Genomic DNA, 8,821 nt, shown 5'->3' with positions numbered 1-8,821 from the left:
GTGTGCAGTGTTATGCTCCAGTCTAGTGCTTCTTGCTGGGCCATTCAATGAAATAGACGTCAGAGAAGAAAACTTCCCGCATCAGACCAGAGGCTGTGAGCCACCTCTGAGGCATCACCAGGCTTTGGGTATCTCAGGTTTGTTTTCACCTTTCTCAAGAGCTTCCCTTGGACAAGGATGTCTTAGGAAAGAGATCATCATCAACCACCAACAGACATCAAATGTAGTCGGTGGGCTGTAAGAGCATGATCTCCAAGAGACCTTATTTGGTATTTCCTTGGATAGCCTCCCTTACCAAGCATCCTCTCAAGCCATCTCCAAACACGCCTCCTAGACACTACAGGCATGTCTGCTTTTATTGAGCCTTGCTCTATTGCACTTCACAGCTATAGTGTTTCATACAAATTGAAGGTTTGTGGCAATTCTGCATCGAACAAGTCGTCTGGCACCGTTTTTCCAACAGCATGTGCTTACTTCATGTCTCTGTGTCACATTTTGGTAATTCTCAAAATATTTCAAACTTGCTGGGTGCAGTGACTCACGCCTGCAATCCCAGCACTTTGGGAGGCCAAGGCAGGTGAATCACCTGAGATCAGGAGTTCGAGACCAGCCTGATCAACATGGTGAAATTCCGTCTTTAATAAAAATACAAAATTAGCTGAGTGTGGTGGCGCATGCCTGTAATCCCAGTTACTTGGGAGGCTGAGGCAAGAGAATTGCTTGAACCTGGGAGGTGAAGGTTGTAGTGAGCTGAGATCTCGCCATTGCACTGCAGCCTGGGCAACAAGAGCGAAACTCCATCTCAAAAAAAAAAAATTTCAAACTTGTTTTATTATCATATCTGTTGTGATGATCTGTCATCCATAATCTTGGTTATTACTATTGTAATTGTTTTGGGGCACTATGAACTGCGCCCCTAAAAAACAATGAATTTAATGGATAAATGTTTGTATTCTGACTGCTCCAACAACTGGGCATTTCTCCATCTCTCTCCCTCTCCTTAGGCCTCTCTATCTCCTGAGACAAAATAATATTAAAATTAGGCCAATTAATAACTCCACAATGGCCTCTAAGTGTTCAAGTGATAGGAAGGGTTCTATGTCTCTCACTTTAAATGAAAAGCTGGAAATGATTACAGTTAGTGAGGAAGGCATGTCAGCAGCCAAGATATGCCAGAAGCTAGGCCTCTTGTGCCAGTTAGCCAAGATATGAATGCAAAGGAAAAGTTGTTGAAGGAAATTAAAAACAATAATTTCCAGTGAACACATGGATGATAAGAAAGCAAAACAACCTTATTGCTGATATGGAGAAAATTTTAGTGGTCTGGGCAGAAGATCAAACTAGCCACCACATTCCCCTAAGCCAGAAACCTAACCAAAGAAAGGCCCTAGCTCTCTCTCTCCAATATCAGAAGGCGAAAGAGGTGAGAAAGCTGCAGAAGAAAAGTTGGAAGTTAGCAGAGATTATTTCATGAGGTTTAAAGAAGCCATCTACATAATATAAAAGTGCAAAGTGAAGCAGCAAGTGCTAATGTAGAAGTTGCAGCAAGTTACCCAGAAGATCTTGCAAAGTGATGAAGATGTCTACACTAAATAACAGATGTTCAGTGTGGAAAAAGCAGCCTTCTGTAGGAAGATGTCATCTAAGACTTGCATAACTAGAGAGCAAAAGTCAATGCCTGGCTTCGAAGCTTGAAAGGATAGGCTGACTCTCTTGTTAGGGGCTGATGCAGCTGGTGACTTTGAGTTAAAGGTAATGATGATCATTTACCAATCTGAAAATCCCAGGTCCCTTCAGAATTCTGCTAAATCTACTCTGTCTGTGCTCTATAAAGGAGACACCATCTTGATGATAGCACATCTATTTACAACACGGTTCACTGAATATTTTGAGTCTACTTTTGACACCTAGACACCTACTGCTCAATTACAAAAAAAAGATTTGTTTCAAAATACTACTGCTCATTGACAACATGCCTGGTCACCCAAGAGCTCCAATGGAGATGTACAAGGAGACTAATATTGTTTTCATGCCTGCTAACACAATATACATTCTGCAGCCCATAGATCAAGAAGCGATTTTGACTTTCAAGCCTTATTGTTTAAGAAACACATTTTATAAGGCTATAGATGACATAGATAGTGATTCTTCTGATGGATCTGGGCAAAATAAATTGAAAACTTTCTGAAAATGATTCACCATGATAGATGCCATTAAGAACATTCATGATCGACAGCAAGAGGTGAAAATATCAACACTAACAGGAGTTTGGAAGAAACTGATTCCAACTCTCATGGCTGATTTTGAGAGTTTCAAGACTTCATGGAGGAGGTCACTGCAGATGTGATAGAAATAGCAAGAGAACTAGAGTTAGAAGTTGAGCCTGAAAATGTGATTGAATGGCTGTAATCTCATGATAAAACTTGAATGGATGAAGGGTTACTTTTTTTTTTTAAGAGATAGGATCTCACTCAGTTGCTCAGGCTGGAGTACAGTGGCATGATCAGAGCTCACTGCAGTCTTGAACTCTTCAGCTCGAGCTACGCTCCCACCTCAGCTTCCCTGGCAGCTAGAACTACAGGCATGTACTACTGCCCTTGGCTTTTTTTTCTTTTTTTCTTTTTTTTTTTTTTTTTTTTTTTTTGTAAAGACAAGGTCTCCCTAAGTTCCCCAGGCTGGTCTCAAGTTCCTGGCCTCAAGTGATCCTCCTACCTGGGCCTCCCGATGTGCTGAGATTATAGGCATGAGCCATGGCACCCAGACAAGGAGTTGCTTCTAATGGATGAGCAATGAAAGTGGCTTCTTGAATTAGAAACTTCTCCTGGTAAGGATGCTGAAAACATTTTTGCTACTTGGGAGGCTGGGGCAGGAGGATCACTTGAACCCAGGAGTTTGAGGCTACAGTGAGCTATGATCCTTACCACTGCACTCTAGCCTGGGTGGTAGGGCAACACCCTGTCTCTTAAAAAAAAAATAGCAACTCCTCATCCATGAAAGTTGTATCATTATACTGTTGAAATGACAACAATGGATTTAAAATATTACATAAACTTATGATAAAGCAGTAGCGGGATTTGAGAAGATTGACTCCAATTTTGAAAGAAATTCTTCCATGGATAGAAATTCAAACAACATCACATGCTACACAGAAGTCTTTCATGAAAGAAATAGTCAACTGATGCAGCAAACTTTATTGTTGTCTTATTTTAAGAAATTTCCATAGTCACTTTAGTAACCACCACCCTGGTTAGTCAGTAGCCGTCAACATTGAGGCAAGACTCTCTACCAGCAAAACAATTATGACTCACTGAAGGTCAGATGATCACTAGCATTTTTAGCAGTAAAATACTTTTAATTATATACATTGTTTTTAACATATAATGCTATTGCACACTTAATAGATTATGGTATAGTGTAAACATAACTTTTATATGCAGCAGGAAACCAAAAATATGTGTGATTCTCTTTATTGTGGCAGTTGGATCCGAACTTGATCTCCAAGGTATGTCTGCATTAAGAGAGGCAAAATTAGCCAGGCACGGTGGCTCATGCCTGTAATTCCAGCATTTTGGGAGGCCGAGGCAGGTGGATCACCTGAGATCAGGAGTTCGAGACCTAGCCAATGTGGTGAAACCTCATCTCTACTGAAAATATAAAAATTAGCCAGGCGTAGTGGCACACACCTGTAGTCCCAGCTACTCAGGAGGCTGAGGCAGGAGAATCGCTTGAACCTGGAATTCAGAGGTTGCAGTAAGCCAAGATTGCACCATTGCACTCTAGCCTGAGTGACAGTGTGAGACTCCATCTCAAAATAAACAAGTAAACAAACAGAGAAACAATGAGAGGCAAAGTTACCTGCCAGGGGCCACATGGAGAGTAACCTTCCATGTCCAAATCCAGTGCACTTTGCCATGTAAACACACTATAGGTGTCTAACTGCTCTATTCCCTGTCACTGGTGCAAGTGCCATGAACCATGAATTTTACTAGAAGCAGTTGCTCCAATCACTGGTGTCCTGACCTATGTTCCAGAGAGCTCACTGGACAGCCTACCCTGCCCCAGGGAACTCAGAGGCTACACCTAGAATATTGCAGCTGGAAAAGGTGCCCATTTGGTTATGACGGTGTGCTCTGTCTTATATGGAAGCATCTGCACACCTCCATATTATTTACAGTAGGGTGGTGAGGACTCCTGGAAGACCTTGAACTTCATGGAGATATAGGAGGAATCAAATGCATATTCTGCCAAGATCTGGGTCTCCAAAATGTTAAGTCCTAGTCATCAGAGAATCACAGATGAGGTCTGGCCTGTTGGTGACCAAATGCATGGCATTATGGTTTCCACTGCTTTTACATTATTTGTTCTCTTCCTATGCTCCAGACATGCTCCTTCAAGATGTCAATGCAGATGGGATCATCCTAAAAGGATACTCCCCACCTCAAATATCATGATGTTGGGCAGCTCCTGCCTCATTTCCATACTTTGGCCACAGCTGATGCTCACAGTGAGTCCATACTGATGCTGTCATCAGCAATATGTGCCCCACCCCAATCTCTAGTTCATCCTAACAAACCCAGGATGCCTATATCATGCAGTACAGAAAGTTATCTGAAATGCAAGGGTTGGGTTTAGGTGCTGAGTGCAATATCTATCACCAAGAAAAGTCCATTAGCCAAAAATATAGTTAAAATAACTATGACATGAAGCATTCAAGGACAGTCTTCTATCCAGGGGAAGTCTCTTATAACTCTGCCATTAAACATACATTCTTTAGGATTATACCCATGTGTCCAGTGTCTTAACTTGGGAAGAGTTCACTTCCTGAAAATTTTTAGTGACAGATGGTAAAAGGTAGAAAAGTAAGTAGCTGAGTGAAAAGTCACTAAACTTCAGATTTCTGAGGCTATTCTGGATCATTGTGGCTGGTACATGGTGACCCCTTGCCATGTTGATTCAAGTATTCTATTATTTAAAGACTTCTTGGACTATAGTTTTTTAAATTAATTTATTTATGTTTTAATTGACAAAAAATCATATATGTGGCTGGGCGCGGTGGCTCAAGCCTGCAATCCCAGCACTTTGGGAGGCCGAGACGGGCGGATCACAAGGTCAGGAGATCGAGACCATCCTGGCTAACACGGTGAAACACCGTCTCTACTAAAAAACACAAAAAACTAGCCGGGCAAGGTGGCGGGCGCCTGTAGTCCCAGCTACTCGGGAGGCTGAGGCAGGAGAATGGCATAAATTTGGGACACGGAGCTTGCAGTGAGCCGAGATCCGGCCACTGCACTCCAGCCTGGGCGACAGAGCGAGACTCCGTCTCAAAAAAAAAAAAAAAACCGTATATGTTTATCATGTACAATATGATGTTTTGAAACCTGGATACGTTGTGGAATGGCTAAATCTAACTAATTAATATATGCATTACCTCACTTATTTTTTATGGTGAGAACACTCAAAATCCACTCTCTTAGTAATCTTCAGGAATACAATACATTAACTGTAGTCCCCATGTTGTACAGCAAATCTCTTGAGCTTACTTCTCCTATCTAACTGAAATATTGTATCTCCAACAACTCCCCAACGTCTACCCCTCAGACCCCAGTAGACCCCATTTTACCCTGTTTCTGTGAATTGAATTTCTTTAGATTTCATATTAAAGTGAGATTGTGATATTTATCTTTCTATGCCTACTTATTTTACTTAACATAAAGCTCTCTGGGTTCGTCATGTTGTTGGAAATGACAGGATTTCCTTCTTTTTAAAAGCTGAATAATATTTTATTGTTTATATATACACCACATTTTATTTATCTCTTCATCTGTTGATGGACACTTAGGTTGCTTCCATGTCTTGGCTGTTATGAATAACACTGCAATGAACATGGAGTGTAGATATCTCTTTGGCATACTGATTTTATGTTCTTTAGATGTATACCCAATAGTCTAATTGCTGGATAATATGGTAACTCTATTTTTAGGGTTTTTTTAGGAACTTCCATACCATTTTCCATATGGGTTACTAATTTGCATTCACACCAACAGTGTGCAAGAATTCCCTTTTCTTCATATCCTTGCCAGCCCCTAGGATATTTTGTTTAATTGATAACAACCATTCTAACAGGTAGGTGTGAGGTGATAACTCATCATGGTTTTAATCTGCATGTCTCTGATGATTAGTGATGTTGAGCATTTTTTTTCATCTACCTATTGGCTATCCATATGTCTTCTTTTGGTCCTTTGCCAATTTTTTAATAAGGTTATTTGCTTTCTGTTGAGTTGTTTGAGGTCCTTACATATTTTGGATATTAGCCCTTATCAGATGCATGGTTTCTAAGTCTTTTCTCCCCATTCCATAGGTTGTCTCTTAACTCTGTTAGTTCTTTTCTTTGTGGTTTGATATTATCCCACTTGTCTATTTTTGGTTCTCATTGCCAAGACCAATGTAATGGAGCTTTTCTTCTATGTTTTATTCTAGCACTTTTACAGTTTTAGGTTTTACATTTAATTATTTAATCCATTTAGAGTTGATTTTTGTATATGATGTGAAATAAGGGTCCAATTTCATTCCTCTGCATGTGAGCATCCAGTTTTGCCAACCCCTTTTATTGAAGAGGCTGTCCTTTGCCAATTGAGTTTTCTTGGTATCTTTTTCAAAATCAATTGACCATAAATGATTGTGTTTGTTTCTAGGTTCTCTGTCATATTCCTTTGATCTATGTTTCTGCTTTAAATGCCAGCATTATACTGTTTTAATTATTATTACTTTGTAATATACTTTAAAACCAGGTAGTGTGATATGTTCAGCTTTCTTGCTTTTGCCCAAGATAGTTCTAGCAATTTGGGGTCTTTGTGATTTCATATAAATTTTAAGGTTTATTTTCCTATTTCTGTGAAAAATGTCATTGGAATTTTGACATGATCGCATTGCATCTGTAGATCACTTTGAGTAGTATGCACATTTTAACAACATTATTAATTCTTCCAATCTGTGAAAACAGAATATCTCCACTTATTTGTGTCTTCTTCCATTTCTTTCATCAATGTTTCGGTGTCCAGTGTACAAGTTTTTAATCTCCTTGTTTAAATTTATTTCTAAGTATCTTTTTTTTTGGTAGCTATTGTAAATGGATTTTTCCTAGACTTCCCTTTTGATAGTTCATTTTTACTGTATAGAAATGCTACTGATTTTTCATATGTTGATTTTATGCCCTGCAACTTTATCAAATTTGTCCATTATTTCTAAACAGTTGTTTTAGGGTTTTCTGTATATCGGAGCATGTCGTCTGAAAACAAGGACAAATTAACCTCTTTCTTTTCAGTCTGGATGCCTTTTATTTCTTTCTCTGCCTAATTGCTCCAGTTAGCACTTTCAGTACTATGTTGAATAGAAGTGACAAGAAAGAGTGGGCATCCTTGCCTTATTCCTGACATTAGAGGAAAAGTTTTCAACTTTCCACCATTGAACCTGATATAAGTTGTAGACTTTTCATATATCGCCTTCATTGAATTGAGGTACGTTCCTTCTCTACCTAATTTATTGAAAGTTCTTATCATGACAGCATGTTGAATTTTGTCAAATGTTTCTTCTGCATCTGAGGAGATGATCATATGGTTTTTGTCCTTCATTATATTAATGCGATGTATCACATTTATAGATTTGTATATGTTGTATCATCATTGGATCCTAGACATAAATCCCACTTGATTTTGGTACATAATATGTTTAATGTGTTATTGAATTAGGTTGGCTAGGACTTTGTTAAAGATTCTTATATTTGTTCTATTAGGCTGTTCTTGCATTGCAAAAAGGAATACTCAAGATTGGGTAATTTATAAAGAAAAGAGGCTTACTTGGCTCACGGTTCTGCAGGCTGTGCAAGCATCGTGCCAGAATGTGTTTGGATTCTGGGGAGGCCTCAGGGAGCTTTTATTCATAGCAGAAGGCAAAGCAGGAGCAGGCACTTCACATGGCCAGAGCTGGGGCAAGAGAGAGAGATTGGGCAGAGAGGTACCACACACTTTTAAACAACCAGACCTCATGAGAACTCACCATCATGAGGACAGCACCAAGCCATGAGGGATCTGCCCCCACGACCCAAACACTTCCCATCAGGCCCCACCTCCAACACTGGGGATAACATTTCAACATGAGAATTGGTTGGAACAAATATTCAAGCCATATTATATATGTTTGCTATGGGTATTGGCCTATAAATTTCTTTTCTTGTAGTGTCCTTGTCTGGATTTAGTATCAAGGTAGTGCTAACCTTGTAAAATGAGTTTGGATGTATTTCCTCTTCTTCCATTTTTTGTAAGATTTTAGAAGGATCAATATTAATTCTTTATAAATGTTTGGTAGAATTCAGCAGTAAAGTCTTCAAATCCTGGGCTCTTTTTTTTTTATAGGAGGTTTTATTATTGATTCAGTCTCCTTACTCTTTACTGGTCTTTTCAGATTTCCAGTTTCTTCATGATTCAGTTTTGATAGGTTTATGTGTCTAGGAATTTACCCATTTCTTCTTGCTTATATAATTTTTTGGTATATAATTGTTTATAGTAGTCTCTTACAGTACATTGTTGTTTATCTGGTATCAGTTGTTATATCTTTTTTCTTTCTGATTTCATTTATTTTAGTCTTTTCCCTTTATTTTTCATAGTCTACCTAAAGTTTTGCCAATTTTATTTAGCTTTTCAAACACCTGACTCTTAGTTTCACTGATCTTTTCTATTATTTTTCTATTTTATTTATCTATTACATCTATTTTTGCTCTGATCTTTATTATTTTTTTCCTTCTGCTAAAGTTGGACTTGTTTGTTCT

The 8,821-nt window shown here is 38.9% G+C and overlaps 1 protein-coding gene across 1 annotated transcript in view; it reads left to right on the top strand.

Moving 5' to 3' along the window:
- Nucleotides 1–8,821, top strand: part of DNTTIP1 (deoxynucleotidyltransferase terminal interacting protein 1) — a 505,046-nt gene that overhangs the window by 357,832 nt on the left and 138,393 nt on the right. The window lies entirely within an intron of this gene.

The sequence above is a fragment of the Macaca thibetana genome, chromosome 10 (genome assembly GCF_024542745.1).
Source record: "Macaca thibetana thibetana isolate TM-01 chromosome 10, ASM2454274v1, whole genome shotgun sequence".
In the NCBI taxonomy this organism is placed as follows: Eukaryota; Metazoa; Chordata; class Mammalia; order Primates; family Cercopithecidae; genus Macaca; species Macaca thibetana.
Note: the sequence above shows the minus strand (reverse complement) of the source record. Positions and strands in the feature narration are given on the sequence as shown.